Here is a 25,641-nt window from a genome sequence, read left to right as displayed (position 1 = left end):
TGCTTCAGGCCAGCTAGCCGTACCCGGCCTGGGTGGTGCTTCTACATGGTCCAGACATTAACCCAAGCACAGACCTGGGTCTGTCCTTGGGGTAGTTAGCCTCGCTCAGCTTAAGCATTCGGTGTGAAAAAGCTGTAGCACAACTGGTTTTTTAATTGGGTGGAGGGGGAAGGGAAGGCAGCGTGTTCCCCATCTGAAGTCTGTTACTCGGAATTATTTCTAGTATTTGAAAAATGATTTGACTAATATTTATATAGTATTAGTCATCCCTTTCCATCAATTATTGAAAAGGACTCAGCACAAATAATGTTTCATTTTTCAAGCTGCTCCGCTGCTTGAAATAAAAATGGCTGTAGAGAAATGCTGAGATTTTTGAGAGAGATCTAAAAACAATGGGGTCCTCCTGAAAAAAAACAATCAATGGAATTTGTTCAGTTCCTTTAGAAACCCAGCCTCCGCCTTCAGAGCTTTCTCAACAGTCTATGTTTTTCCCAATCGCTAGCAAAACAAGGGTAAAGGCTTTCCCAAGGGAAATCTGCTTAAGCCTGTTGCAATGTCTGCGAGGAGTATGGGTGCTGGAGGAGAGTGATACAGGGAGGAACTGTGCTGTCAACAACAGGAAGCTGGTGAAAAACGAGCGGTGCCCCTGGGGAGGTGAATGCAGAGCAGATGGCTCTAATTGTGAGTCACACTGTGACAACTGACAAGAGAAATTCTGCACTCTTGACACTTTAAAGATACCAAAAATACCAGAGAGCACATTCCACGGCTTCTTGAAGACTTCCATATCGAGGGAGCTGGGGGGGGAGAGCTCCAACTCCTCCTGTTTCCATCACTAAACAGCCCATAAAATTTGCTGTTGATAAGCTTCCAAGCAGCCAAGCATTCTAATACTTAGATAAGTCACTAATGTTAATAAAACCACTGAAGAAATAAGAAGGAAGAGGTGCAAAGGGGATTCATGTGCAGGGCAGCACCAGTTGCTTTAGATACTGATCCTTTCAATTAAGGGCGGTTCTGGATAAGAAAGGGGAAAGTAACATCCTTGTTTATAAGCACTGATAGATTTTGAAATCTCTCTCCTTTTTTTTTTTTTTTTTAATCCGGAATGACTGCAAGCATTTTGTTGATGTATTTCAATTATTGCCCGGATACAGGGTTGCAGATTTATATTGTGCTTCTTTAGTGGAGTTACAAAAAGTCAAGACCAGAAACCATTCATAGTTGGTTGCCAATTTTTTATTTTGGGATGAATGCCTGGCTTGGGTAGGTCTGCAGATGTCAACAGAGCTACCCCAGAAATAAGTTGTATTTGCTGTATTTGCTTGCTTGATGCGACTGCTTTAGTACCAGTAGTTTAGTACCGTACTCAGGTAGTTTGTCCCTTGAGCATAGCCTGGTTGTTTCACGTGTACCCTAATAACATAAAACATCTCCTTTACTTGGAACTTTGTGACCATGACTATCCGGCTGAGGCATTATTGTTATTCTTCTGGTACTGTGCAAAAATTTTCCCTGGGTATTTGGGGAGGGGAGCGGGGGGGGGGGGGGGATTTCATAGCGTTGGAAATATTTTTGGGAGTGTCTCATTCTGACTGGATTCAGATATCTGATATTTTGGCATTCTCCACTGCTTTTCAAATTGTTGTTATTTGTGAAAGCTGCTAACAATGGAAAAGTGCATCTAGTCGCTTGGGAAGGCAGCTACGCTGCCCAACTGTTCCTCCTACAGCTGTTAAGCTGCTGCTCAAAGGTGCAGTTTGAACGTTGCTACTTGAATAAGGGCTCACGCACCGAGGTGCTGGGTTTGCTCAGGCAGGTCACACAGTTCAGCACTTTTAAGTTCAGTTTAGTATTTCTGACTTGGAGCTTTTCTTTTATTATTATTTTGCTTTATGTTATATCAGTTAGCTGGACTCTGCAATTTTTTCGGTGGGGTAAGTCTGCTATATAGAGATACCTAAGGTGAACTGAAGTTATGTAGGGTACCAGCAGTAGTATAGCCTTATTGTGGTGCTCTGCTAAGGTTGGCTAATTTGCTCCACTAAGTGTCTCCGTAAATTGCAGTACCTGTGGTAGTCACGGCATTTCTCATTGCATCATCTGGAAATCCTGCTAAGTAGCCTTCCCCTGCTGCTGTGTTACACTCCTGAGGTTACCCCCGTGGCTACTGCTTTTGCCTGGTTCTTTTCTGTCACCAGTGTGGCTTGAGATGAGAAGAATTTAAATCCTTGGGCATTTTAGAACAAGAACTTCCCTTGGTAACTGCTGTCCCAGACTGGCATTTGACTTCTTTGCTAGCAGATATTTTATATGAGGTCAGCTGTTATTGCCATTTTTAAGATGTTGTTACCTCTGTGAAAAGCCCAGGATTTACCACTAATTGGAAGAAAGCTACCAAAATACTGGTGTCGTCATGCTTTAGAATTTGTAAATTGTGTAGCTCCCATGTACATTAGGCCACGTTCTCTAAAATCGTGAACCTTTTTTGTATCTGACCCACAGGGAGCTATGCAGATACACGCATCCTGTGAGTCTCCTAAGACACGCGAAGCCCTGCCATCGTTCTGTGGTCTCGCCGCTGCCAGAGAAGCCTACTGTACTGCAAAGCCAACAGCAGGACTCAGGAAGCCCCCTACTTTCACGTTCGGTATGAACTTCAAAGTTTGTCTTTTGTGGTGTTATTTTTTCCTGCTGATGGTAGTGGAGGGGAAGAGGAGCAAGTACCATGTGATCTTTGGTTCTTGAATCCTTGGCAGGGCTTTTGAGACCACAACTTTTCGCTCCTTAGAAATGCTTTCGCTTGGAGAAGTTGTACGATGCGGTGGAATTTCTTTCTTCTTTATATCTGTGTTGGCTAAAGCAAGGCAGAGGAGCTTGAAAAGGCTCGCCCTCCTCAAGGAACGCTATCTGATTCGTAAGCATTCCTAGAGGTTAAGGCTGGTGACTATCAAGAAAGCAAATACTTCACGCAAGGGTAAGTCCTCTAATTGTGTTTGTGTTGAATAGCTGCCAGATCCCCATGTCAGGATGTCTGCAGTCACGGCTCTGATCTCACCATTCCTTCCTCGGCTGTTGCACAATTGTGTTGCATGTTTGTGGTAGGGGAGAAAGTTGGAGAGCTGGGCTATGAAACCATCTCAGGGAAGGAAGCCATGTTTTATTTTAGTTGCTTGGTTTGGATAAAAGCCTGTAGGAGGTTGAATAACATAAAAAAAACCCCATAATGCGGTCCATTCATGGAAACCAAACCTGGTCTTCTATAGAGATATGTGAAATATGAGGTTTAATAGCCAGGGTGGAAAAGGAAATGTCAATGAAAATGTGTTTGCTGGTGTAGTAGAAATCCTAATATCCGTATATGATAACTCATTACTTGTTCTACCCGGACTGTCACCTGTAGTTGCAGGGCCTGTTGGGCTTAGGCTTGTAGATGCAATGAGGGAACTTTTGGAAAAACTGGTTGTGAATCTGCTCCTCTGATGGATCACTTCATCGCTTTTGTGGCAGACAAGTGAGACAAAACAGTGACAAATAACAGGCTGTGAAAGAGGGAAGAAACCCAACGATACTGCAGCCCACGAGCTTAGCAGTGGAGAGAGAAGGAAAGAATATCCTAACTCCTTCCAGCCACAGCAGCGGAGTTCTGGGGACTCTCAGCACATGTAAGGGTTGAAAGGCACTCTGGTTACACAAACATTCGATTCCTGAAAGAAGACAGCAGTTGCCTTAGCCACAGAAATGCTGGTTAAAAGCAATATCCTGATTAGTCTCAGTACCATAAATCTTTCCTAGATGATCATGTTGTGCATTACTCCGGTTCGGTTAGAACAAAGCAAATTTCACAGACGTCTGATTTTACTACTGAAAAATAGTAAGAGGTTGGGTTAATCTATGACCATCATGTCGTCTCACATAGTAAAGTCTGGTGAGCTGGTAGTGGTGCTCTGGGAGGACGTCAGCTCCGCTTCCTAAACCAGGAAGCGGAGAATTATCCAGAGCAATACGCAGCTTGTACAAATAATGCTGGGGAAATCAGAAGTTAATCTGAATACCAGCTCACTCAGTCTAATCAGTATGATTAGCTCCCTGCCAACTGCTCCATTACCTGAAACGGGGGTCAACTGATAAACATCAGTCAGTCCTCTCATTAAAAATAAAAAAAACCAACAAAAAAACCCCAAAATAAACCCCCTTCATCTCAGAATCTCAAATTCCATCGTTCCCGATAAGCACTAACCAGTTCCTCATCTCTCATTTGCAGTTCATATCCTGAGCTACATAGATTTGCTGTTAGAGATAAGGATATGAAAAAGTAAAGTGATATTAATATGCATGTTGCAACCTGTTAGCCTCTCTCAGGCTGCCGTGCCTTACGTTGTAAATAGAGGCGGTCAGTGTGCTTGCACGGGGACTGGGGATCTGGCCCCGTGCTGTTTGTTTAACAACATCAGCCCAGGCAAGCGTGTTCAGGGAAAGCAGCACGAGTTGTCCGAATGGAGAAACAGATGATGAAAAAAAAAAGAGGGAGAAGGACCCGCTCTGTGGCTGGGGGCTAGAAAATCTGCCAGCTGAAGGTGGGCGAAGGGAAAGGGAGCAGTAACCCCAGGCTTCTGAAAGATGCCACCCAACTGACATCAAGCCATACAGGTTACCTTTGGATTTCATACCGTGCTCACCACTGCTAGATGTTTGTCAAAGTTATAGCCGGGGCAGTATCCTTCTGCCCTTCCCTTTTAGCGTGGGCGAGATTTTGCTGTCCTAAAAAGCGGGTAACGCCCATCAGTAGTGGCATTAAAACAGCAGTCAGTAAAAGCTGGTTCTTGAATCAGCGTTCTGGTGTTTGAGTCAAACCTTTATCTGCAGGGGTTTATGCGGTGTTTTCCTAAATGTCTGGGAAGGTGCAGAAATTGACTTTTTTGCTTTTCTCGGTAACTGAGAGAAAGAAGGGTTGAGTCAGCTGCACTACAATGCGGAATTCTTCTACAGACTTTTTTTCTTCATGTGTTTTAGATTTACAGATAAACTAATCAAAACTAATCAAAAGCAAAATAGAACACATCCAATATAAAATCCCCAAACATGCTTTTAAAGGTCACTGACACAACTATATTTAGTTTTAATGTCTTCTTAATTTCATTGTGTAGTAAATAAGCAGAGATTATTTCCTCAAACAAACCAAGGTTTTCATAGCTTGTTTTCTTGACTTCAGATTTAGCTAAAAATATTATGAACTGTAATCATCTGAGAACAAGATGTCTTTTTTACACTCAAATTGTGATTCACTATCACAGTGAGGAAAAAAATAAAGCCTATTTGAATGAGCCACAGGTAAATTAAACTTAATTCAACTCTACGATTGAGGGTGGAGGTCTTCTGGAGAAGAGCTGCCTGTAGCAGCTTATATATGCTTATATTTATGGAAAGTCTACACCCAAATTAGAAGTAATTCAAAATTATTTCAGTGAAACATTTTCCTTTTAGGAAACAATATTGTCATTTTTGTCAAAGTGAAAAATAAGGAGAAACCTATAAAATTGATTAATTTATATCATTATTTGTGGAAAACAGATTTATGGTTTCATGTCATGTTCCTCGTGAGTTATCACTCATTTTTTCTTTCCAAGCCCACACTCACCTTCCACTATTTACTTCCAATTTCAAAAGGGGAAATAATGGGATAAGGGTTTTTTGATTTTTTTTTTTTTTGAAATGCTTAGACAGTAATGGAATAAAATATTCTATGCATCCTTAAAAAGTCAGACACTTGCTATTGAAGGGGAAATAATGCCTCCCCCCCCAAAAAAAAAAAAAAAGAAGAGAAAGAAAAAGAGAAGAGGTGCCGTTAATGGGCCAGACTAAAGTACCATGGGAGGTGTTCAAAGCCGCAGATGAATTTAGCTGCACCACTTCCGAGGAATAGAAATGAGTGGTGTTTACTTTGGTCTTCTGAAGTTTGAAATTATCCCCTTCAATATAGGCCGTGGGAGGCAGTCCGCTTGAAATAACTGTAGACGTTTGAGATTAAGATGTTACCAGCACCTAACGTGACAAGGGTAAATGCCACGCACGCGCTTCGTTTCCACAGACAAACAGCACACCAGAGAGCGCTACCAAGCCTTGCCAGCGAGAAGAGGGAACAGCCTTGCCTTACACCCCCACGTTTTGTTTCGTTACTTTTATTTCAAAGTTGTCTTTGAGGAGTTTATAAAAATGTAACACCGTCTCTTGATGCATGAAATCATTACGTTATTAACTAAAAAGTCTTTAATCACCCATACCCCTACTCCAAATATATGCGTGCATTGATACGCATGCATTGATTCTGTTAAAAACGACTTTCAGGAAGCTTTGGAATTACACAAAAATTAGAGAGTATTGTACAACTAAAAACCTATCTAGCTTATTAACGGGTAACTCTTGCTTATCTCTGGGCCTAATTCACATTGTGCTGATCAAAACACACGCCACATTAGTTTAGTTGGATGATACCTATGATCTCATTCTAAAACCTTAGTTCTTTGTAAGGTCACTGTGGAAAGACAGTGAAAACTGTTTATTGAAGGGATTGTGGCTTATTCTAATCTACATCATAAGGGAGCTTTTTCCCCTCATACATTCTACCCTTAGCAGAGCATCATCTTCCTTTATATTCAGTATTTAAAATTGTTTTGGGAAAGTGCCTGCGTCGTCAGAAATGCAAACTGCTTCTCTTGTGCTGTTTTGTTCTTATTTTTATTTTCCATGGAGTGCCTCTCATGTATTCTTCCTGTGCAGTGACCCACTGCGTGTAAATTCAAAGCAATAACCGCGTTATTTCTTTTGTTCCGATGACTCACTTTAGTTAGGAACAAACTCTGTTGTGTTAGTTGTTACTTCTAAGATACGCTGCATTCCAACACAATAATTTTAGTTTGAAATTATAGAAAAACAAAATGATTGAAAATAACCCATAGGTGACTGAATGAGCTACACATAGAATCATCCTCAGGTCTGGATTCATCTCTGTCTTTTCTACAGCTCAGTTTGGGTTTTTTTTCTTCTTCTTTTTTTTTTTTTTTTAAGACAGTGCTTAATGCTTGAACAAATCCCTTTTTCTTCCCCTCAGTAATGTGGTTAACTGTCTGGAATGTGAGCCACTGGAAATTCTTCCCCACAGAAGAATCTCCATTAAGCTTTCAAGCAGAGTTACTTCATCCCCACAGCTGCATGGATAGAAGACTTTCTAGTGCCTAAATACTTACTGTATATGTCATCCTTAAATGTAATTATTTTTTTTTTCCCAGCCAGAGCTTTAGGAGCAGGTGCTAGCCTTTTGCTTCCTTTCTGCTTCCTCTGTGGGGAACGGGCTGGGAAGAGCCAACTAATTAGAAAATTCTACAGGGAAATTAATTCCACAAACAGCTGAGGAATGGCATTTCAGTATAATGCTCACTTTGTCTGTCAGCAGAGCCCTGGTTGGTTTGACAAGTGGCAGTTCTCCCAGATGTTACACATGTTGTGATGAGATCAGAACTGCATCATACGTTGCCCGTTTACTAAAAGACGTGGTGCTCTGGAAAGGTAAGTACGCTAAAACTAACCTCTAGGACATGCTATGCTGCTGTCACAAGGCAACAGCATGGTATTTTTATGTATGCTTGAAGTGTAGCAATGAACCAAATCGTTTTTAGCAAGCTTAGTTCCAAATGTTGCCTTTGCTTTCATGTAGGGCCGAGACACGGGGGAGGAGGCCGAAAAGAGACACGCTAAACTGCTTGGTGTGAAAGGGCTGGCTTGGCAAAGTTAGGCTTGCGTATTGTACGCATCTAAAATACGTGGTCTGTAACGTGTCTGAGCAAAACGCTTATTTAAACAGTTGGCTGGTGACGTGCACGCGAGAACAGGCGGATCTGCATCCACAGGCTTCCCTGTTCGGAGACGCTGGTGACGGAAAGCTGCAAAGACGGTCTGCTCGGAAGGAGCCTGTTGTGAGACGTTTGTGGAAACAGCAGTGTCTTAGTGAAGATGATGACAGCCTACTCATTTCTCGGAGATCTCTGGTACCGGTTTTGTCATCTTAAGTCCTTCTTACTTACTTATGGACTAAAACCCCATTTAGCTACTTACCCCATCTTAAGTGATGTGCCAGGTTCTCAGCTCGCGTCTCACGGCAGACCTCTGCGACCCTCAAGCCAAGAGCAGCGTAAAAACCCCAGTCCTCCTCCCAACCACGTTCCTTATCTGTTCCTCCCAAAACCCCCGCGTGTTCCCTCGCGCTGTTGGTAAGGCAAGGTAGCTCCTCCTGCGCACCGCTCCCAGGCTGGCTTGGCGTCCCTTGTCCCTGTCCTACCAGGAGATGGCCCTGGGCTTCGCTTTCGTGTCCAGCTGTGCAGAAGCGTCCCCCAGACTCCAGATGTCTGGGAATTTTCCCTGGGCTTAACACAGAAAGAGGGACTCGCGAGTGCCCAGTGAGCAATTCGGAACTGCTTTTCTTACTGTTCTGGCCCCGACACGATGCTGAAGCTTGCGGTGTTGTGAATACCCCTCTGTGCGGCAGCCGGTTCATTCTGTAGGTGCCTTTTTCTCCCTCGGTGGGTCTTGTGTTCTCAGCTCTTTTCTGTGCTCTTTATCTCTGCCATGAGTATCTGAATGCTTTTCCTTCCTGTGTCTCCTATGAACTCATTTGTCACATCTAAGAACATAAATGGTACATTCATGTAACTCCCATGGAGATAGGTCACTTTTCTGAGGCTGAAGATTTTCCAATGCAGTTGCCTTTTTCTCGTATTTGCTCCACTGTAACAGGACTCCCGGCTTTTTTTTCTTCCCTCCCCATTTCCCTTGCCCTGTACTCCCCAAATTCAGTCACGTTTTATATTCTCTCCCTGTCAAAAACCTCATCACCCCTCCTGTTCTGGCCAGTCCCTTCTCTCCAGTGTAATTACATTACTTAACACACTGCACAGTGGTGGACTCAAGGACCGCTTTTAATGGTGAGCAGTCTACGTCCTGGTACCAGCCCAGTGTTACCGCGGAACAGCGCGCCCGCCATTGGAGAGTTACTTGGTTATTTTTTTAATTAAAAAATAAATAAAATCTTTGCTATGCTCACGCTGAAGCGTGATCACCTTCCAGCACTAAACACTAAACTAACTCAAGGGCTTGGACTTCGAGAGAGTAGTTTCCACAGATGAAGATCCTGCTTGCAGATGAAAATAACGGCTTTCCATTCGGTCTTTAAGAAAAATCAAGCCGGTTTGTATACTTTCTAAATTTACTTCACCCGATAGCAGTTACAGTTTTCCTAATGAGATGCAATTGCTTCTGAAACCATTGAAATTAAATCACAGCTAAATATGAACGCCTTCCTGTTATCTAATTAATAATTAAAAAATAAACTCTTGGCATGTTTTGATGAATTCTGTAACTGCATACATTACCAAACTGGAAAGGCTCAAAGGTGTACATCTCCCAAAGAGAGGTGGGTGGGCTCTCGAATGTAAGCAGCTCGAGCTTCGAGCTTCAAGTCTCTGAGCTGGCGAGGCCCCAACGTCCCCATACAGGAGATTTATTCTGCAGTCGCGTTTTCTGAATTAATTGACTTTTTAATTTTGAAGCCCTAAGCACATCACTGCTTGGCAGTTTACCAAAGCGCGTTGTGATAGAGCCGATGCATCTATTCCTGAAAGCGGTCAAGTGGCCCGTGTTTAACACAACGGCCTCTTTGCATTTAAAACAAGAATACAATGAAATTATTAAATATTAACACATATTCTTCCCAGAATTACATCTTTTATTATGGAGTGCTAACTAATTACAGGAACACTGTCAGTAGGAAGTTTTAAAGTGCTTGTCAGATGGGAAATAAAATGGAAAAAGCGTGCTATTTATTGCAGGTAAGCGTCCAGCTAGATTGCCTTGATATACTACCTAGGTAAAAGTTCTTAGCAATTTAATTTTCTATTTATTGTCATCCAGACGTTCAAAACACTGACCCAGCTGCAATGGAAATTTAATTTTTTTTTTCAACTTATGATAATGGATTAAATCATAAAAAAGAGCCACATTACATCCGTGGAGATTCACTAGGATGATGTGCACTAAATGGGTTTTTATAGGGGATTTTTTTTTTTTTCCCAAAGTTCAACGAGTCAAGATTGTCTCTGTATGTGCTCAGGAGCCAAAAAGCGTAAGTAAAGCAGAAATGCCTCTGTCTGGGGAAGCTGTTGAACAATTGCACGCTTGCACGATTTGCTTGGTGGTATAGCTGATGGATCCTTAGGGGTTCTGTAGGGGACGGCAGTCGGGGTGGCACGGATCAGGATGCTCTCGTGCGAGGCGACGGCCATCAGAACGGCCACGCCGAGCGGAAGGCAGACACGTCCTCGCTTTGGGGACACGGGGGGGGCGTGGGGATGGGCGGAGGAGAGGGAGGTCAGGGGAACTGGGCAGCGAACGACAAAAAACCTTACAATTAATGAAAATGTTTTACTATGTTCTAAATACAACGCGCGTTTCCTTTGGGGCAAAGCGAAAAGCTTTGGTTTGTCTGTTCAAGAGAACTGCATTTCCCTTTTGGTTGCAAGAGAATCGACCCTTTTAAAAAACTAAATCCTGTTTCAAAACAGTAATGCTGGTTTAAGAAACCAAAACCTTCATTTACGTATTTATTTCCACTTCAAAGCAAAGCAGCTCACTTACTTACCCCCGTTTCGGGAACAAAGCTACTCACTGAACTTGGTCTGAGTTTGCAAAGGGTTTTACTGTGTCCCAGACTCCATTTTTCAATTAATTTTGCAATCATCAAGAGATTTCATTCATCTCTCATTAGGTGGTTTTGTTTTGCGAGATTTTTTTCGTGTGCGTTTGCCACAGATATTGCAAGAGTTAATAAATAAAACCCATTTGATTTATGACTTGTTTTGCATGGACAAGTTTAAGAATCGCAATGCTATATGTGTTTTTAATTAAATCCTTTCTTTCCTCCAAGGATGTCGCTATCCAAAACAATCAGAGAACTTTGTTTAGAAAGTTTGCTCACACCTTGTATTATTATGGATACTCTTGAGACAAACTTGCATCTGGGGTAGGTATTTATAAGAACCATTTCCAGAGTTCAGAATGGAAACTTTTAAACTTTCATGCTGTCCCTACGTTTTAATATACGCCTGGCTTAGTACCGCATTGCAGTATTAACATAAATTCTGTGTTTTGCGTAATAGACACATCTCTGCAAAATGTAAGCCTTTCCTTGATACGTTTGTGCAACAGCTGCAGATAACGTTCCTTGCTGAATTTCTAGATTGTTCAGTAAGGCCAACATTCACAAAGCTTTTTATCTACTGCTCTTCCAGAATTTTCCTCTAGCTGCTATGAAATGCGTTATTCATTTCTCTGAAGTCCCATCCATTTGTTAGTTGTAGGCATGGCCTAGAGAGGAAGGAAGGATAAGGAGACGGGGGGGTGAATCAATATTTTATTGTCATGACACCGTGGTGTGATTCCAGAGAGCCAGTTTTACTACAACCTTCTGACCGCAGTGCTATCCCTTGCGGTGGCTGAAAAAGGCAAGGCTGCATCTTCTGTGCGGCTCGTTCGCGAGGAAACGGGTAGGTATTTATGCCAGCTTTATTCTCTGACCAAAGGCTGTCACAACTTGAAGCTGCGCCACCTTTCCCACAGACCAGGCACGTGGGGGGCAGACCCGTGTACAGGCAAGACATGCTAACCTTCTTCTCATGGCGCCTCTCCTCTTCTTCCTCGTGCAGAAGCAACGCCTGCCTCGGACATCGCATCTTGATGGGACGGGTGGCTCTAGGCCTTGGAAATTTTATGGGCCTGCTGATCCGAGCTACTGAGGAGACTTCTGCAAGCGCACCTTCAGATGGGAGACGCACAAATCACATCCCTTCAGAACCGCACTCGTCTGTTTAACACAGCATGAAAGGACCCGTGTCAGCGGCACAAGGGAGCTACGTGGAAGTCGAAGAGCGAGGCTACCCTCTTCTGAGCCAGGTAAGTGGACCTTAGCAGACGCCTCACGGGAAGTGTCTGGTCAATGCGCATTTGTTAGCCTTCAGAGCTCTCTCTGGATACAAGATTTGGTACTCGTAGCTATTAGAGATACATCTCTAAATGTCAACACAAGCAGATACCTTAATTATCAGTTAGACACCATGTAAGTTATGCAAATGTTCTTTATCTAAACAGAACATAGAAAAGCAACAGCGTTTTACAGAAGGTTTTTACCTTGCTTTCAAATTTTTCTTAATTTTAATTGGTCATCTAATAATTCCATCGTATTTATCAACAATATCCAGAAAGACAAGAACGTAATTGTGCTAAGGATTAATCTAAGGATGGTATTTGAACACCCGCACATTGTGGCCAGAAAACCGTTCCACTGAACTCATCCGAGGGCCTGCTGTTAGGTCGGCTAAGGGTGCCAGGTCAGGGCCCTCATGGCATGCGGGTAAAAACCAGACATTTCCAGAAGGGCCCAGGATTCTTTTGCCACTGGTCAATAAAATTTTTACTGCTGACTCCCACAGAAGCAAAGTTAGGCCGGTACTGACTGCTGCTGAAATCCCACCCTTAGTAGCAGCCTTTTTAAATGTCAGGCCGCCTTCCCTCCAAATGTTGGACAGACCCCTGAGGTCTCTGCCCCTCAGCCCCACTGAACTCAGAAGAGAAGAGGTTAGTTGGTGGGTTTTTGTTGGGGTCTTCTTTTTTTTTCGGTAGGCCATCTAGAAGAAAAAAACTGAGTGGAAATGAGATGAACATAAAATGATTTTTGACACATTTGGCAAATGATAGTGTTTTCAGAAGTTTGCTCACAAGAACTATTGTGTAAGCATCCACTTGCTCAGTTTGAGTAAGAGGGTTTCTTGCCAGAAAGGGGAAAAAAAAAAAGATCACCAGTTGGCAATATTCATCCTTTCCACTCGTATTTTCGTTGCCTATGACTCCCAGAGTGTTTGGTGGAAATGGCAATGTTGCTTGTATTCTTACAAGTAAAGCACAGGAGATTAAAGTGAAGATATGAAAACATGACTGGTTGAAAAGTTACGTTCCTGGAAAAGAGAGAGACAGACGAGCTGACAGAGACACCTGATGCTCAGAAGTACGCTAAGAACCTTTAGTTGCTCAGCATTTATGAAAATCAAAACACTTATTTAGCAGCCTAAGTTACGCGCTAAGCGACTGCCCCAAACATTCATAACATGCTAGGAAAAGATCAGGAATAAGAACATAAAACATTCACAGTTATTTGGCCTAGCTACTAGACCATATATTATATCCCTCGTCTTGTAATTTTGGAAAAAAACCACTCGTATAGCCTGAACTTATTCCCCCCGCCCCCAAAAAATAGAAACATAACCTGAGCAGCAATTTTTATGCTGGGTTGTTTTTTAACTGGGCTGTTGCTGAGGAATTAGAAAAAGCTGCAAGTCTCACATGTTGCTTTACGTAGTCCGTGTTTCAGTGACTGACCAAGTACTTACCATTCTGTTCCATTCACCAGAATATGCCCCCCAGAGTCACGCAGGACTTGTCCAAAGCTGACATGTCCTTTCATTGCTAAAAACTCTGGTTTGGAATGGAATGGAATGAAGTCCAATACAGGAAGGGAATTACTATGGAAACGGTAACCATTTCAGACCTCAGCTATCATCAGATGCAACAAAACATTTCCTCCTTTTATTGGAAGGCGTATCATTACTGATCGGACAAAAATTGCCAAGGAATATTCCAAGAAGGTGTTTGTCTTCTGAAAGCTAATTCTGCCAGGCATAAGCAGAGTATCACACTCTGGTATCTTTTCTTACATGAAGAGAAGTAAAAAAGGTAAAATTTTGGAGCTGTCTGTTTCAAGGGACCCTACTTAATGCCTTGGCAGTCTCAAAAGCTTCTTTATTAAAAGAAAGATAAACTCCAAAGAACGTTGGTAAACTAGTATTTTCATTGAAGTGGATAAGGTTATGATGGATACACCTGATTACACTATCAGAATCTAGGCATTTTAAGATAAACTCAAGTTCCAGAAAAATTCAAGCTATTCACAAGTCAAAATAATTTTCAAACACACGATGTGAAAGACAAATAGATTACACGCGCGATGCTCACGCAAAGCATTTTCCAAGTTAGCTGCAGACATGGAAGTGTGGCACTGACTGCATGTGTTTAACCTTCACACGGTAACAGTGCTGCTTTCGGCTGGAAATGAAGAAGTCATGCATAAAACATTTGCATATCTAAAACAGACTCATAAACTGGACCGTAATGAAGCCATTTTCAAAATTTTATTGTCATTTTTATTCTAAGTTAAGATGATACATTGTACACAAGAATATCAAAATAACCGTATTCTTTTGCTAGTGTGACAGAACAAACTCACATTAAGTAAAAATACAGAATATTTACTGCACAAAAAGAAGAAAATGTGTTGGGCATGGATAATAGTTATTCAGAAAACGTTAGCATGGGGAAAACTAAGAAATGTTAAGCATCTCGGCTATTCTTGACTGTGATTTCAGTGGAAGCCACCTTTTTTCTGAATACTGCTGCTTGTTATTTGTACCTGCATGTTCATACCTTAAAATTACCTCAAAGAACGCTAAGTCAAAACTAATTAACTACTATTTAATCAGTTAATATTTGAAGGGAGCAGCTTTGCATGGTAGAAGTATCGGGCTAAATCTGCAAAGAATACAATGCTGGCTTGCGCAACACCTAACTTGAAGGCATCCTGCCAGCTGGCAGGAATTTTTGCTCCCAGATTAGGCGCGTCTCTTCCTTAATGAATGGCGGGGAGGAGCGAAGTCAGCTCAGAGCAATGTCACTGGAGACCAGCAAGCTGAACTCTTCCAGAGAAGAACAGCAAGGTGTCAGCTGTATCCCTTAGGGTAAGGCACTGAGCCCTACTTGGGTTTCTCTACTCTGAATCTGGTCTTTGAATTAAACACCTCCAAACTGGCCAAAGGAAATCCCATCCCAGTATTTAAAGCGTTCACCTGAGTGGGGACCAGTTTTCAAAAATCCCTTCTGCTTTAGCTTGAAAACAGATTTCTCTGCCTTCCAGGTTCTTTTTGCTGAATTTTTTTACTTAATATATATTGCATACTTTGAGGGATGGGGAGGAGAGCGCAGTTGATCAATGAACTTGATAGTTAGATATTAGACAGAGGAGAGAGTGGTATTCATGTTCCTGATGCAACAAAACTTTTCTTTATTTGTGCAGAGAAGTGCTCCAGCGGCAGGCTGGTACCTGATAAACTGCCAGGATTACTGAGGGACAGCTGCGTCAATCAACTAAATCAGCACCATCAGTACTGAAACACAGTCATATATATATATATATATGTGGAGACAGACTATCAAGCCAGAGACCTATGGATATCAGCTTTCTTCATGTTCGCCACAAAGAAAACCATCTCAGAATACAGGACAAAAATAACAGTAAGTACTTCTGCCTTTTCAGAACTTTTTTTGTTAAATTCAGAAACATCCTGGAAGATGCCATTGCCTGATGAGAAAAACTTTATTAAGAGGAATAAAAGGAAAAAGGTAAAACCAGCAAAATCCTTTACTCTGCGTACTTCTTAAGAGAAGCATAGAGAAAGCCGCATGTGCAGAATGGCAGAGCGATCAGATTGTTGTGTCTCCCTCTGCAGGGAGCTGAGCTGTAACCGCCTGGCCGAGGGAGGAATCGCTGCTCAACCAGACACACACCACCTGAGGAGGTAGCACTCTCCTGCTAGTTCCTGACAGCGTAAGTAGTTTAATGTTTGTGGGAACGGAGGGGAACGGAGGCGCACCCTGGTTACGACCGGCTATGGATGTCTGTGGAACACTGCCCTGGAAGAATCTGCAATGAGATTTCCAGCAGGAAACCCAAATGCGAAGCAGATCTATTTTCTTCCAGACCCAAACTACTGGACTCTGCAGTTTTAGGTTCAGATTGGCAGAAAATCTTCACTTTGTCCAGTTTAACATTTTTAAGACAAGTGCCACAAAACAATGACTTTTCAGCCCTACTGACAAAGGCTGGAAGCCACTGGGAAGGTGGTGCAGATCTGTGCGTCCCTGAAGGCACGCAGACTGCTCATTAAATCTGCGTGGTCATCTGACTTATGCATTGAACTTAAAAAATCAGAACAAAACAAAAAAGAAACCCAGCCCCTAAAAGCAAGCGGCACTCCTGCTCAGAGGGTGTTTTAAGGGAGTTATTTCAACTTCGTCTTTCTCCCACATACCCTCTATGGGAGGAAATATTTATGGAGGAAACAAGCTGACAAAGATCACAAAGATCCTGCCGCATAGATTTCCTGGTGTTATTCTATAGAGGAAGAGGCAAAAGTTTTTCCTCAAATTCCTTTCCTCATGTAAATAGGGGGAAGAGTATTGTCTTTTGTTAACATTTTGTTTTGCTCATTTGCCGGTATCTTCAAAACATGGTCTATGAAGATGCAATTTATTAATCGTGACTTTGTTGTGTTCTGTAACAAAAATGATCCTTTGGGACCATATTTGTAATATGTGCTGAAACGTATCGTTTGCTAAGTGGCCTTATCTGTAATTCAGAGAGCCTTTGTGTGCTTTGGAAGACCATTTGGCAAACTCTGTGCAAGGAAGTAATTGAGTTATCTGGCTGCATTAAGGATGAAATCAATTTAAGGTGAATTAGGATGTCTAGGAAAGTGATACGAAAAAAACCAAGCTAAGTTCTTGGCTTTGGAAGAAGTAATTAGCCAGTACTGCAAGAGCCTCGGTGAACATACAATCGGATATCCTTTAGTGGATCTAGAGGAGTAAAGCATTGTCCCCAGCTTTCCATTCCTACCTCGCAGCTGGTTGTTACTTTCTCAACAGCTTACATGTGGTACGTACCCTAGCAAGTGCTTCTAGACCGTTTCAGTGACAAAACAGATTAATTTAAATCCCTGTCTTAGATTACTCAGGGGGCAAAGAGCAAATCACTTTCAAATGACATGAGGCTTCATTTCAGTTTGAGTCCCCGTCTCCTCCTCTTGTAGCTCCACGGCCATAAAGATGTCGTAGAGGGGATGCTGCAACTCAAGTACCCAAGTGAAGGCAAAGCTCCAGCTGAGACTGACTTCAGTTGCAGAAGGTTGAGGTTCATAGCAGGAACTCAGAGACTGGTTATTGAGACTACACCGCTAACTCTCTGGTAAGTTAAGATACAGTTCACAAACATTTATTTCAAGTCATTTGCAATATAGTGATAAATCTGTGCAATTTTATTTCCAGCTCAACAGGGCACGGGACATTGCTAAACAGTTTAATGTACATAACGCGATACTCTCTGATAAAAATGATCCATTAGTGAGATGAGTGACAAAAAAAAGTGTGTCTAAAAAAATCCTTAAGGATAGGCCAAGATCGTTTGCATTTATTTTAATGATATCCAAATGGTGTTCTAACTAAAGATGTTAATAATTATGATGGGCAATAAAACTCTAGAAAGAGTTAAACTTACTGGCAGGCTTTATTCTGCTGCAATGTTCCATTTGACAGACTTCCATAACCTCTTCCCTTCAATAAATGTCAACTACTTTGTTTTATTTTTTTAATTTCTTAAATGTCCTAGCTGTGAAGATGAAAATTGTCAGGGATATATCACATTTTGCATTCATGTGCTCATGGTTTTTGTCAGGGTGAGTGAAAGGCTGGAGAAGACACTGCAGGAAGACTTCCAAGCAACAATAAATATGGAAGTTCTTTCCAACTCAATGTTTTGAAATGCTTTAAAAGCTTCAATCAAAAGGCCTCGCTATGATCAACTCTGGTAGAGTAAGTATTTTATTTTTGATGGTACTTTCTCTGAAAACCACCAGTGGGGATGTGGGGCGATTTGATGACAACAGAGATTTAAAAAATGCTGTAAACTTATCTAATGGCAGAAGACAATGACAGTTTTTGAAGATCACCAACCAGCCAAGAACTGCTGCAGCCAGATGAAAAACCTTCATTGCTTTTACTCTGAAGCTCAATTAATTAAAGAGTCTGCGTGATACAGTAGTATCTGACTCAAAAGACTGGCCTCAAAGGCCTCTGAAGTCCTTTCCTCTCAGAAGTCCTTTAGAAGGCAGAACAGCACGTTAAACAAGATCTTTGTGGTAGCTTGCGCAGTGTTTGGTACAGGACAAGCAGAAAAAGGCAAATGAAGAGCTTTCTTTTCTGTGGGTACTTACGCTGTTATTGACGCAGAACCTCTAGATGCAGATTTGGTCTTGGAAAACTGTTTATTCTGGAATGTAGGAAAGATGGAGGTGGCCCTGAATAATCCCCTACCCTGCACATCTTGGAAGAAATTAAGAAAATCATCATGTGCCATTTTGCACAGGCGCGAACTGGGGTGCATACAGATAATGAACAGCAAACGGAGCTCATTCTAATGGGTGAAACCGAGTTGAAGACAAAGCTGCCCCTGAGCGTCTTCCTCCTAAGGCCAAGACTGCCAGAAATCAGCGAAGCTAGTAAACTTAATCCTCGACCCAGCTTTAACAGTATTTCCAAAGGCTGTTTCAGAAAATATAGACACATTAAAGAACAGCCAGGAACCTAATCTGCTCAGCAATCACAGATTTCTCAGCTGTGTGTTGAAGACACAGCAACCTCAATTACCCTTGAAATGACTCTATTTCAAGTCATACGCTTTTCCGAGCTATATTTTTTAGGCGGCTTCATACTAGTAGTACAAGAACTTATTCCAGACAAGGACTCAACTTGGGTTTATGTTAGCATATAATTTGTAAAAGTTTGTAATAAACATGCCTCACCGAGACTGGCAGACATTATAGGAAGGAAAACAGCACTACTAACTCTGGGCTACTTGCTTTGATTCAGACCTCATTGTGCTATGTTTGTTATGTGAGCTTCAGAACTGCAGAGAAGTGATGAATCGTTGTGTAACTAAGACCAGAATTTCCAAAGCAGCCTCGTCTTTTTAGAAACTCTCTTTTGATTAAGGATTTTGACTTCCAATATAAATATTCACCAGAGGCCTGATGCTTAGATCGGGAAGCATACTAACAGGCTTTCATTCAGATAGGAAGAAATATGCAATGCATGATTCAAAACCTTAGGCCTGAGCTGGCGTCCTGTTACACACCCACTGAAGTCGATGAAATTTGAGGGTGCACAGAAGTGCCAAATGAAGTCTTACAAACAAACACTTAGCGAATATTTATATAAATAAACAGAACAGAAAAATACCAGTATGCATGCTGGTGGCCAGTCTGAAATTACTACTCTTCTCAGGCCAGTTTTTAGATCCCTTAATCTAATAGGGCCATCGTTATTTTTCCAATGCTTTTCAACTCGTGGTAAGAGAGTTTCCCCTCTGTTAGTCACACAAACTAAAAGCAGGTCTGTAATCTCAGCTTAGCTGCATTTGGAAACTAGTCTTGTTCGTAAACGATGAAAGGAAACCAGGCAGGAACCTATTTACCAAGTTTCTCTGTAGCAGCAGTCAGTTTTTCCAAGGTCGCTCTTCTCCCCACGCTGGGCAGCTTCTCTGCAATGGATAAAGTTTTTGAATCCTTCAGAATACCAGTTTGTCGTTGGTACAATTCAGGAACTTAAAAATTAAAGCATGCATCAATGTCTTTGAAAGTATGTTTTAGAAACTACTGTGATATTGCACTTTTTGTGTGTGTGTGTATTCTGGTTTATTATTTAAAACACGTAGATGTTTTGGTCAAAATTGCTCGTGACGTTGTTTAAGACACTAAGCAAGTTCAGAATGGGAGACTCCATTGCTCTCAAGAGCCAATGCTTTAAATAATTTAAAGCTATGTTTCTCGTTCTTCCAAAATGAAACTGCCCAGGAAGCTACTGTTCCAAGGTGATGGACAAACTTGAATTAAGTGGAAAAAAGTTGTTGTTATAAAGTGAATAAATATTTAGTTATAATAAAGGGTGGCATTTTAGTAATTAGTGAGAAGGCTTGTGTTTATAGATTTTTCATAATATAGTACTTAAGTAATGAAAACATAACATTGATTACTCAACATGCAAAAGCCAGTTTTAGAGGTATAACAGATGGAGAGTGCCAGAGCCAGAAGAGAGTGAGTATTTTTTAAAAGCTATGTGATCACACAATTAAATTGAGTAATTAAATATGAGAATTCACAAACCTTCAGGTGAGTTAGGTTCTGTTCTCGCTGACACTGGAGAAATAATGAAATTTCTGTTTCCCTACATGTAAACGCTGTTTGGAAACCCATTTATTAATGCTGAAATTAATAGCATCACGACCATGCGTTCAGCAAGCCCGAAACGGTAACATGACTTGAATGCTCAGTTACACCTAACGAAGTGACTACGGGGGCAAACAGAACAGAGCGCAAGTTCCTCCAAATTGCTGAAAAATTACAAGTGTTACCTTGTTAACTTTTGTCTCATAGGCACGACCAAACCATAACACGGAAGAATGGCAGGAAGGAGAGTGGGAAGAAGAGGGAATGACTGACCTTTTCACGATTGTAGTGCTTGACGAAGCTGGAAATAGTTCCATCTTTTCCAAGTCATAGTCTCACAAGACTATACTCTCTCCTTAAAGGAACAAAGTCATTTAAAAAGCTTTTAGGAACAGCACCAAGGACTGTGTGAGTATACATAAAAGTATACATATATGTGTGTCTATATATGCCAACCAAACTGCTGTTTCTTTGAGGTGTCTCCTGTAGCCCACAGGTCTCGCGGCAGTAATTCAGCCAAGCGCACAAATCCCACCCTTAGCCCCCTGTTTCTCACGCTGATCTTGACAATCTCTTTGGGGAATGACAGCGAGGAGATTGGATGGCTCGAAATATTATTGCTGGGCTGCCCAAGGCCTGGCTGTAGCCAGATTCCTGAGGGAACTGACCACGCACTCTCTATTAATCTTCAGTTAATTCATCTTGTGGCTGAATCCCACAGCTAACGTTGAAGAGTTCAGCCCTCCATTTAGCCACTTTGGTCAAAGGCAGGCTGGTGGCAACTGAAAGGTTTAAAGACAAGAAGGGTGAACTTGTCTCTTCCCTAGAACTATTCCCTCTACGCCAGCAATGAAGTGCAAAGGGGCACATTTATGTTAGCACCACCCAGGCTGGCAATAAACAACTTCTGTCCTCAGAAATACCAAATCGAGTTCATATGAATTTTCCCATTCTTTCAAAACCACTTTCCCACCAGGCAGAAGAGATCACAAAACTAAACAGCATTTCCTCCTCCTCACATCTCTGCAGTCTGTAAGCACTGTGCCTGTCACAAGGTTCCCAGGAGGTTTCCTTAACCATAATGGCTCCTCTCTGCAAGCAGCTGCTTCCTTTTTGCACAAGAGTTCTTGGAGACTTGCTTCACTTATCAAAACTAACCCACTGAAAAGCTGATAAATAACTAAGTTCTATTGGGAAGATGAAATCCCACTGCAGATGGAGAGATTTGCTTAACCTATAAAATAATTCTGGAATAACTATTGTTTTGGCAAAATTCTAAAATGTAACAAAGTTTGATTGTTCTTGGCTTCTCCTAATGTGCTTGCTTTGGGGTTATAGCAGACCCTCCATACGCAGATGTTAGTCCCGTTACTGTTAACAAGAGTTAAACATACACGCCTATCTAAGAGAGGCTTGACCATTTACTCTCAGGGTTCCAAGGTCAGCTGAAGTCTGGACCTTTTACTTTCTCTATGCTCCACTAATTGAGAACAAAGCTTATGCAAGACTTCCTTGGGGAACGTGGGGTCTGAGGTTTTTACAGTCCACAAGGCTAAAATTCAAATATGACCCACAGCTGTTTGGATGGGAGTCTTGGACCTCTCTGTTTTGAACTACAGTGACCTGCTCAGCCCTACCAACACATGAAACTCTGAAATCCCAGCACAGCTAATGACCGAGATGTGAAAACCGCCAGGGTAAAGTGACCAATCTACAGCGCTCTGGGCTTTGCAGGTGGCAGGGCTGTTCTTTCTCTTCCTCTCCACCCTCCCCCTCCCATTTCTAAACACGTAATTTTATGCATGCCCATATATACATACGTGCAGGGTTGAATCTATGTTCACCAGCCAGCCAGCTGACCCAATGTTCTTGCTGCAAATGGCAAAGTTCCTCCCTTCTCCCAAGTACAGGTATTTTTATGAGTCCCTGGTAAGAGGTAAAATAAGAAGGGAAACAGAGTGTGGGATAAACTAGTCATTCAATGCAAGTGCTGACAGACCTCCAGTGCCGGAACACTTTTAAATACATTCTATATACCTGTGGTAGCACATGTAGTTTGAAGTACGTATTACATATAAAAATGCCAGTTAAATCTTCCCTTTAAGTGCAATTACACAAATATTTAGAATACCAGCAATGAGAAATCTGGCAGGACTGAGACACGATAGTTAATCTGTTTAAACGGACTGGCAGGCCACCTTCCAGTGGCCACTGTGGCTTGCATCGGGTGACAATCTCAGTGGAGACTGCTTGGCTGATTGTGGTTTTCTTGAAGTCAATGATATTTCGTCTTATACCCCCCCCCCTTAAAATTAGAATCCAATTCCATTATCTTCTTTGCAAAAATTGTATGTATTCTCTATATTAATGCCTGATCGCAGCAAGACAAAGCATATCTTGATCTGCTTGGAGTGTCTGAGCTTTCACGTTGATTTTGCTGTTGCAAAGCACATCAAATACTATGGGAAGGCTGTGGAAAAAACACAATTCTTTATCTAGTGATCTAATGCGTATCTTTGTGCACCCGAGGTAACAGGAATTCCAGCATTCATGCTTACTATAAAATATAGCAAGCAAAGGCTATGTAAATTCTGTTTGTATTAACACGGAAATAATTCTGACTGCAGCTTTGGCTTTGTATGACATGGAAACTGGTGATTGTTTATGCTTTGCTACTTTTTTTGGTCTGCGTTAAAATCCCACATGAGAAACAAATTTTTCTCTAGGAACAAAACGTTACTTTTTTGGGACTGAGTTCTAATTAATTGGGTAGTATGTCTGTTTCTTTTCAGTTGGGAAAACGCAATGCATATAAAATCCAGATGGATAGCACATGATGCTGGAACCTGCCCCGGCCAATCAGCCACATCACTTGATTAAAAGAAACGTGTAAGAATTTAAGTAAAAAACCAAACCCAACAAGATAGCAAGAGCAGCAAACTAACTGCCATACAGGATTTCACCATAGCTCTGAGATGGCTTTTCTTTTGCTCCCTGCACCTCACTGACAGTTAACCTGCAGTTGTATTTGAATTAAATTTGTGTAGAATTTGCGATTAAGACCCTAAATACCAATGGTGGAAGCGGGATGGGGAGGAAATTCATCATCAGAGTACATCAGGCCACAAGGACCACAGCTTTAGGGCAACGGGCTCTTTGAAAGAACTCGGCTGAGAGAAATGCGACAGAAATCCACCCCGGCATGAGCCGTCATTTCGCAGACGAATTCTTTTTGTGTGGATTTTGTCTGTGACTGAACAGCTTTTCAGAAAGCAAGTAAGCACGCATTATGGCAATTACTCACAGCCTCGCTGGGTGCAAAAGCTCCTGAGTATCCCAGGGTTTCACCAGATTCGAGAGTGACGTTTTTGGAGAGGTCTAAGGCGGGCTATGAAGAAGTCTGAAGCAGAGGCAGGCAGGCCTTGCGGAGGGATGGAGCGGCATCTGGAATCCCTATGGACAACTGCCGGAACGTTTATTCTTCTTTGTTTATTACTTTGAGTGTGTGCTCTCTCCCTCTTCCTCTCTTTGTCTTCCTTTGTTATTTGTGTAATAAAATTCCTCCAGGCATATAAAGTCAGTCATCTGGAATTGTGCAACTCCTTCTGCCAGGAAGCTGGAAAAGCCCCTCTCCTCTGTAGAGAGAAAAATACAGGCTCATGTCAACCATTGAGAAATTACAGAAATACAGCATTTGTCTTTGGGTTACATTTATACAGCAAAGAGCTGTGGCAAAGAATTGTGCTTCTTACTGTTAAAAATTCTGCTTTTATCCTGTCCAAGGTGTTATGTTTATTAAAAACTTGAGAAATAATTTGTACGTTTTAAAATAAAGCATGCAAAATACATTAAAAAGGCTCACTGTCCAAGTTGTTTTTTCTGCCAACGGGTACAGGGAAGGAAAAGGAAATGAGTAAGGAGAGAGGAGCATCTTTACAGCCACATAGCTAGTGAAATTTTCTATTTATTCTTTGGGGAAAAAGCAAAGTAGCTGCCTAGCTGCTGGTTGGATAGGTGCCGGTACTATTTTTATTGGCAGGCAACTCTGAGTGGCTGAAAGGTGGTCATTAACACCCTGACACAAAGTGCTGACAGGGCGATTATAAGATTAACACCCTACGTTATATTAACAGTGTCAAAACCTCCCCTTACCTGTCAGTGAGAAATAATGGCACGAAGGAAAACATTATAGACATACTGAGATTTTAACATTAAAATGTCACACAGCTACTAACTTTATCCAATTGGTTTAAATACCTAGATGACCTACTAAAGTCCAATAAAATACAAGAACGTATTTTAAAACATATAGTTTCACCGAATAAAAAAACGCCCACAGAAGCTAAGCTAAGCCACCAGGCTCACTTCCTCTCTGGTTGATGGCTTGTAGACCTGCTCTGCCTGGGAGTGGGTCTTTCACAACTGACGCCGCTAGACTTTTGGTTTGAGATCTTGGAAACTCAGGGGCTTCCCTTAGGACTTGATGAATTTGACAAGCAGAACTTTTCTGGAGAATCTTATTGCTGATATGCACGGCAAAATCTGACTGGGCTCTTCCTGCAAGTTCCCTGGTTATCCCAGACAGCACTAGAACCTGGTTTTATCAGCGCAAGCCTCGGGACCCTAAGGAGCCATCCGCATTTGAAAGTGTTTCTGCTCCCTGTTCAGGGGAACAGGAAGGGCAAACCCTCTAGCACAGCTTCAGCTAAGCCAGTTTACACTGCCCAGTCTTCTGCCAGTTTGATTAAATAAAATGAACTAGGGCAGAAAGTTCTAGCACTAGCCCTACACCTTCACTGGTAGAAAATTAACTCACTGAGTTCCTGAATTGTATTATCATTTTAATTTTTAAGAACTAAAATGGCATTATGTTTTACTACCTGGGTAGAGGAAGGGGGGTGGGGGAAAGAAGGAAGAAAAAAAAATTAATTATAAAAGAGATCCAACTTCAAACACAGCCGTTCCAGTTGCAGCCTGCTAGAGGAGCGCCCCTGCATCCACTTTGCCCTGGCATAAGCAGCGCCCTTCCAGCAGCACTGGTACTGCCACGCTGGGTCCAAGTTCCTTACCTTCAGGTCTCCAGGGTGCCTACAGTCATACTGCCCAAGTTTTGCCAGCTCATGCATTCTTTCTATATAGTTTTTTTTATTATATTTTATATCGCATACAATGATGCTATATGCTATATATTTTTGTCTGTAAGATATGGATAGAATGTACAATACATATTCTTTACATATACTTCAGTTTCTAAACAAGCTCAAGATAGAGGCGAAGCACCCGAACTGCCAGGAAGTGTTTGTGTGTCGCACAAGAAAAGTTCAGCAGTTTTAAGTAAGATTTTTGGGGGGGGTTTTCAATGCCAACATACCATGATAGCCTGAAGTTTACTGAAACCCCTTAACAAAGCGCACATAATTAACCTAGGACTTGT

At 41.9% G+C, this 25,641-nt stretch overlaps 2 long non-coding RNA genes across 2 annotated transcripts in view; one reads left to right on the top strand and one right to left on the bottom strand.

Moving 5' to 3' along the window:
* Window positions 1-23,513, top strand: part of LOC148051583 (uncharacterized) — a 260,189-nt gene extending 236,676 nt beyond the window's left edge. The window contains exons 5-13 of the long non-coding RNA XR_015700037.1: window positions 2,506-2,650; window positions 7,451-7,563; window positions 7,905-8,042; window positions 10,125-10,171; window positions 10,973-11,997; window positions 14,739-17,796; window positions 20,415-20,615; window positions 21,784-21,904; window positions 23,000-23,513. This is a non-coding gene — a long non-coding RNA (uncharacterized LOC148051583). The remainder of the gene's footprint in view (window positions 1-2,505; window positions 2,651-7,450; window positions 7,564-7,904; window positions 8,043-10,124; window positions 10,172-10,972; window positions 11,998-14,738; window positions 17,797-20,414; window positions 20,616-21,783; window positions 21,905-22,999) is intronic.
* The window catches only part of LOC148051582 (uncharacterized), a 29,236-nt gene continuing 17,861 nt past the window's right edge, over window positions 14,267-25,641 (bottom strand). Inside the window, exons 2-5 of the long non-coding RNA XR_015700038.1 lie at window positions 23,512-23,842; window positions 22,028-22,133; window positions 20,481-20,562; window positions 14,267-19,522 (exon numbers count right to left, since the gene is read on the bottom strand). This is a non-coding gene — a long non-coding RNA (uncharacterized LOC148051582). The remainder of the gene's footprint in view (window positions 19,523-20,480; window positions 20,563-22,027; window positions 22,134-23,511; window positions 23,843-25,641) is intronic.

Source organism: Nipponia nippon, unplaced genomic scaffold (assembly GCF_047370975.1).
Source record: "Nipponia nippon isolate SJK-2023a ecotype South Korea unplaced genomic scaffold, ASM4737097v1 scaffold_6, whole genome shotgun sequence".
Lineage (NCBI taxonomy): Eukaryota > Metazoa > Chordata > Aves > Pelecaniformes > Threskiornithidae > Nipponia > Nipponia nippon.
Note: the sequence above shows the minus strand (reverse complement) of the source record. Positions and strands in the feature narration are given on the sequence as shown.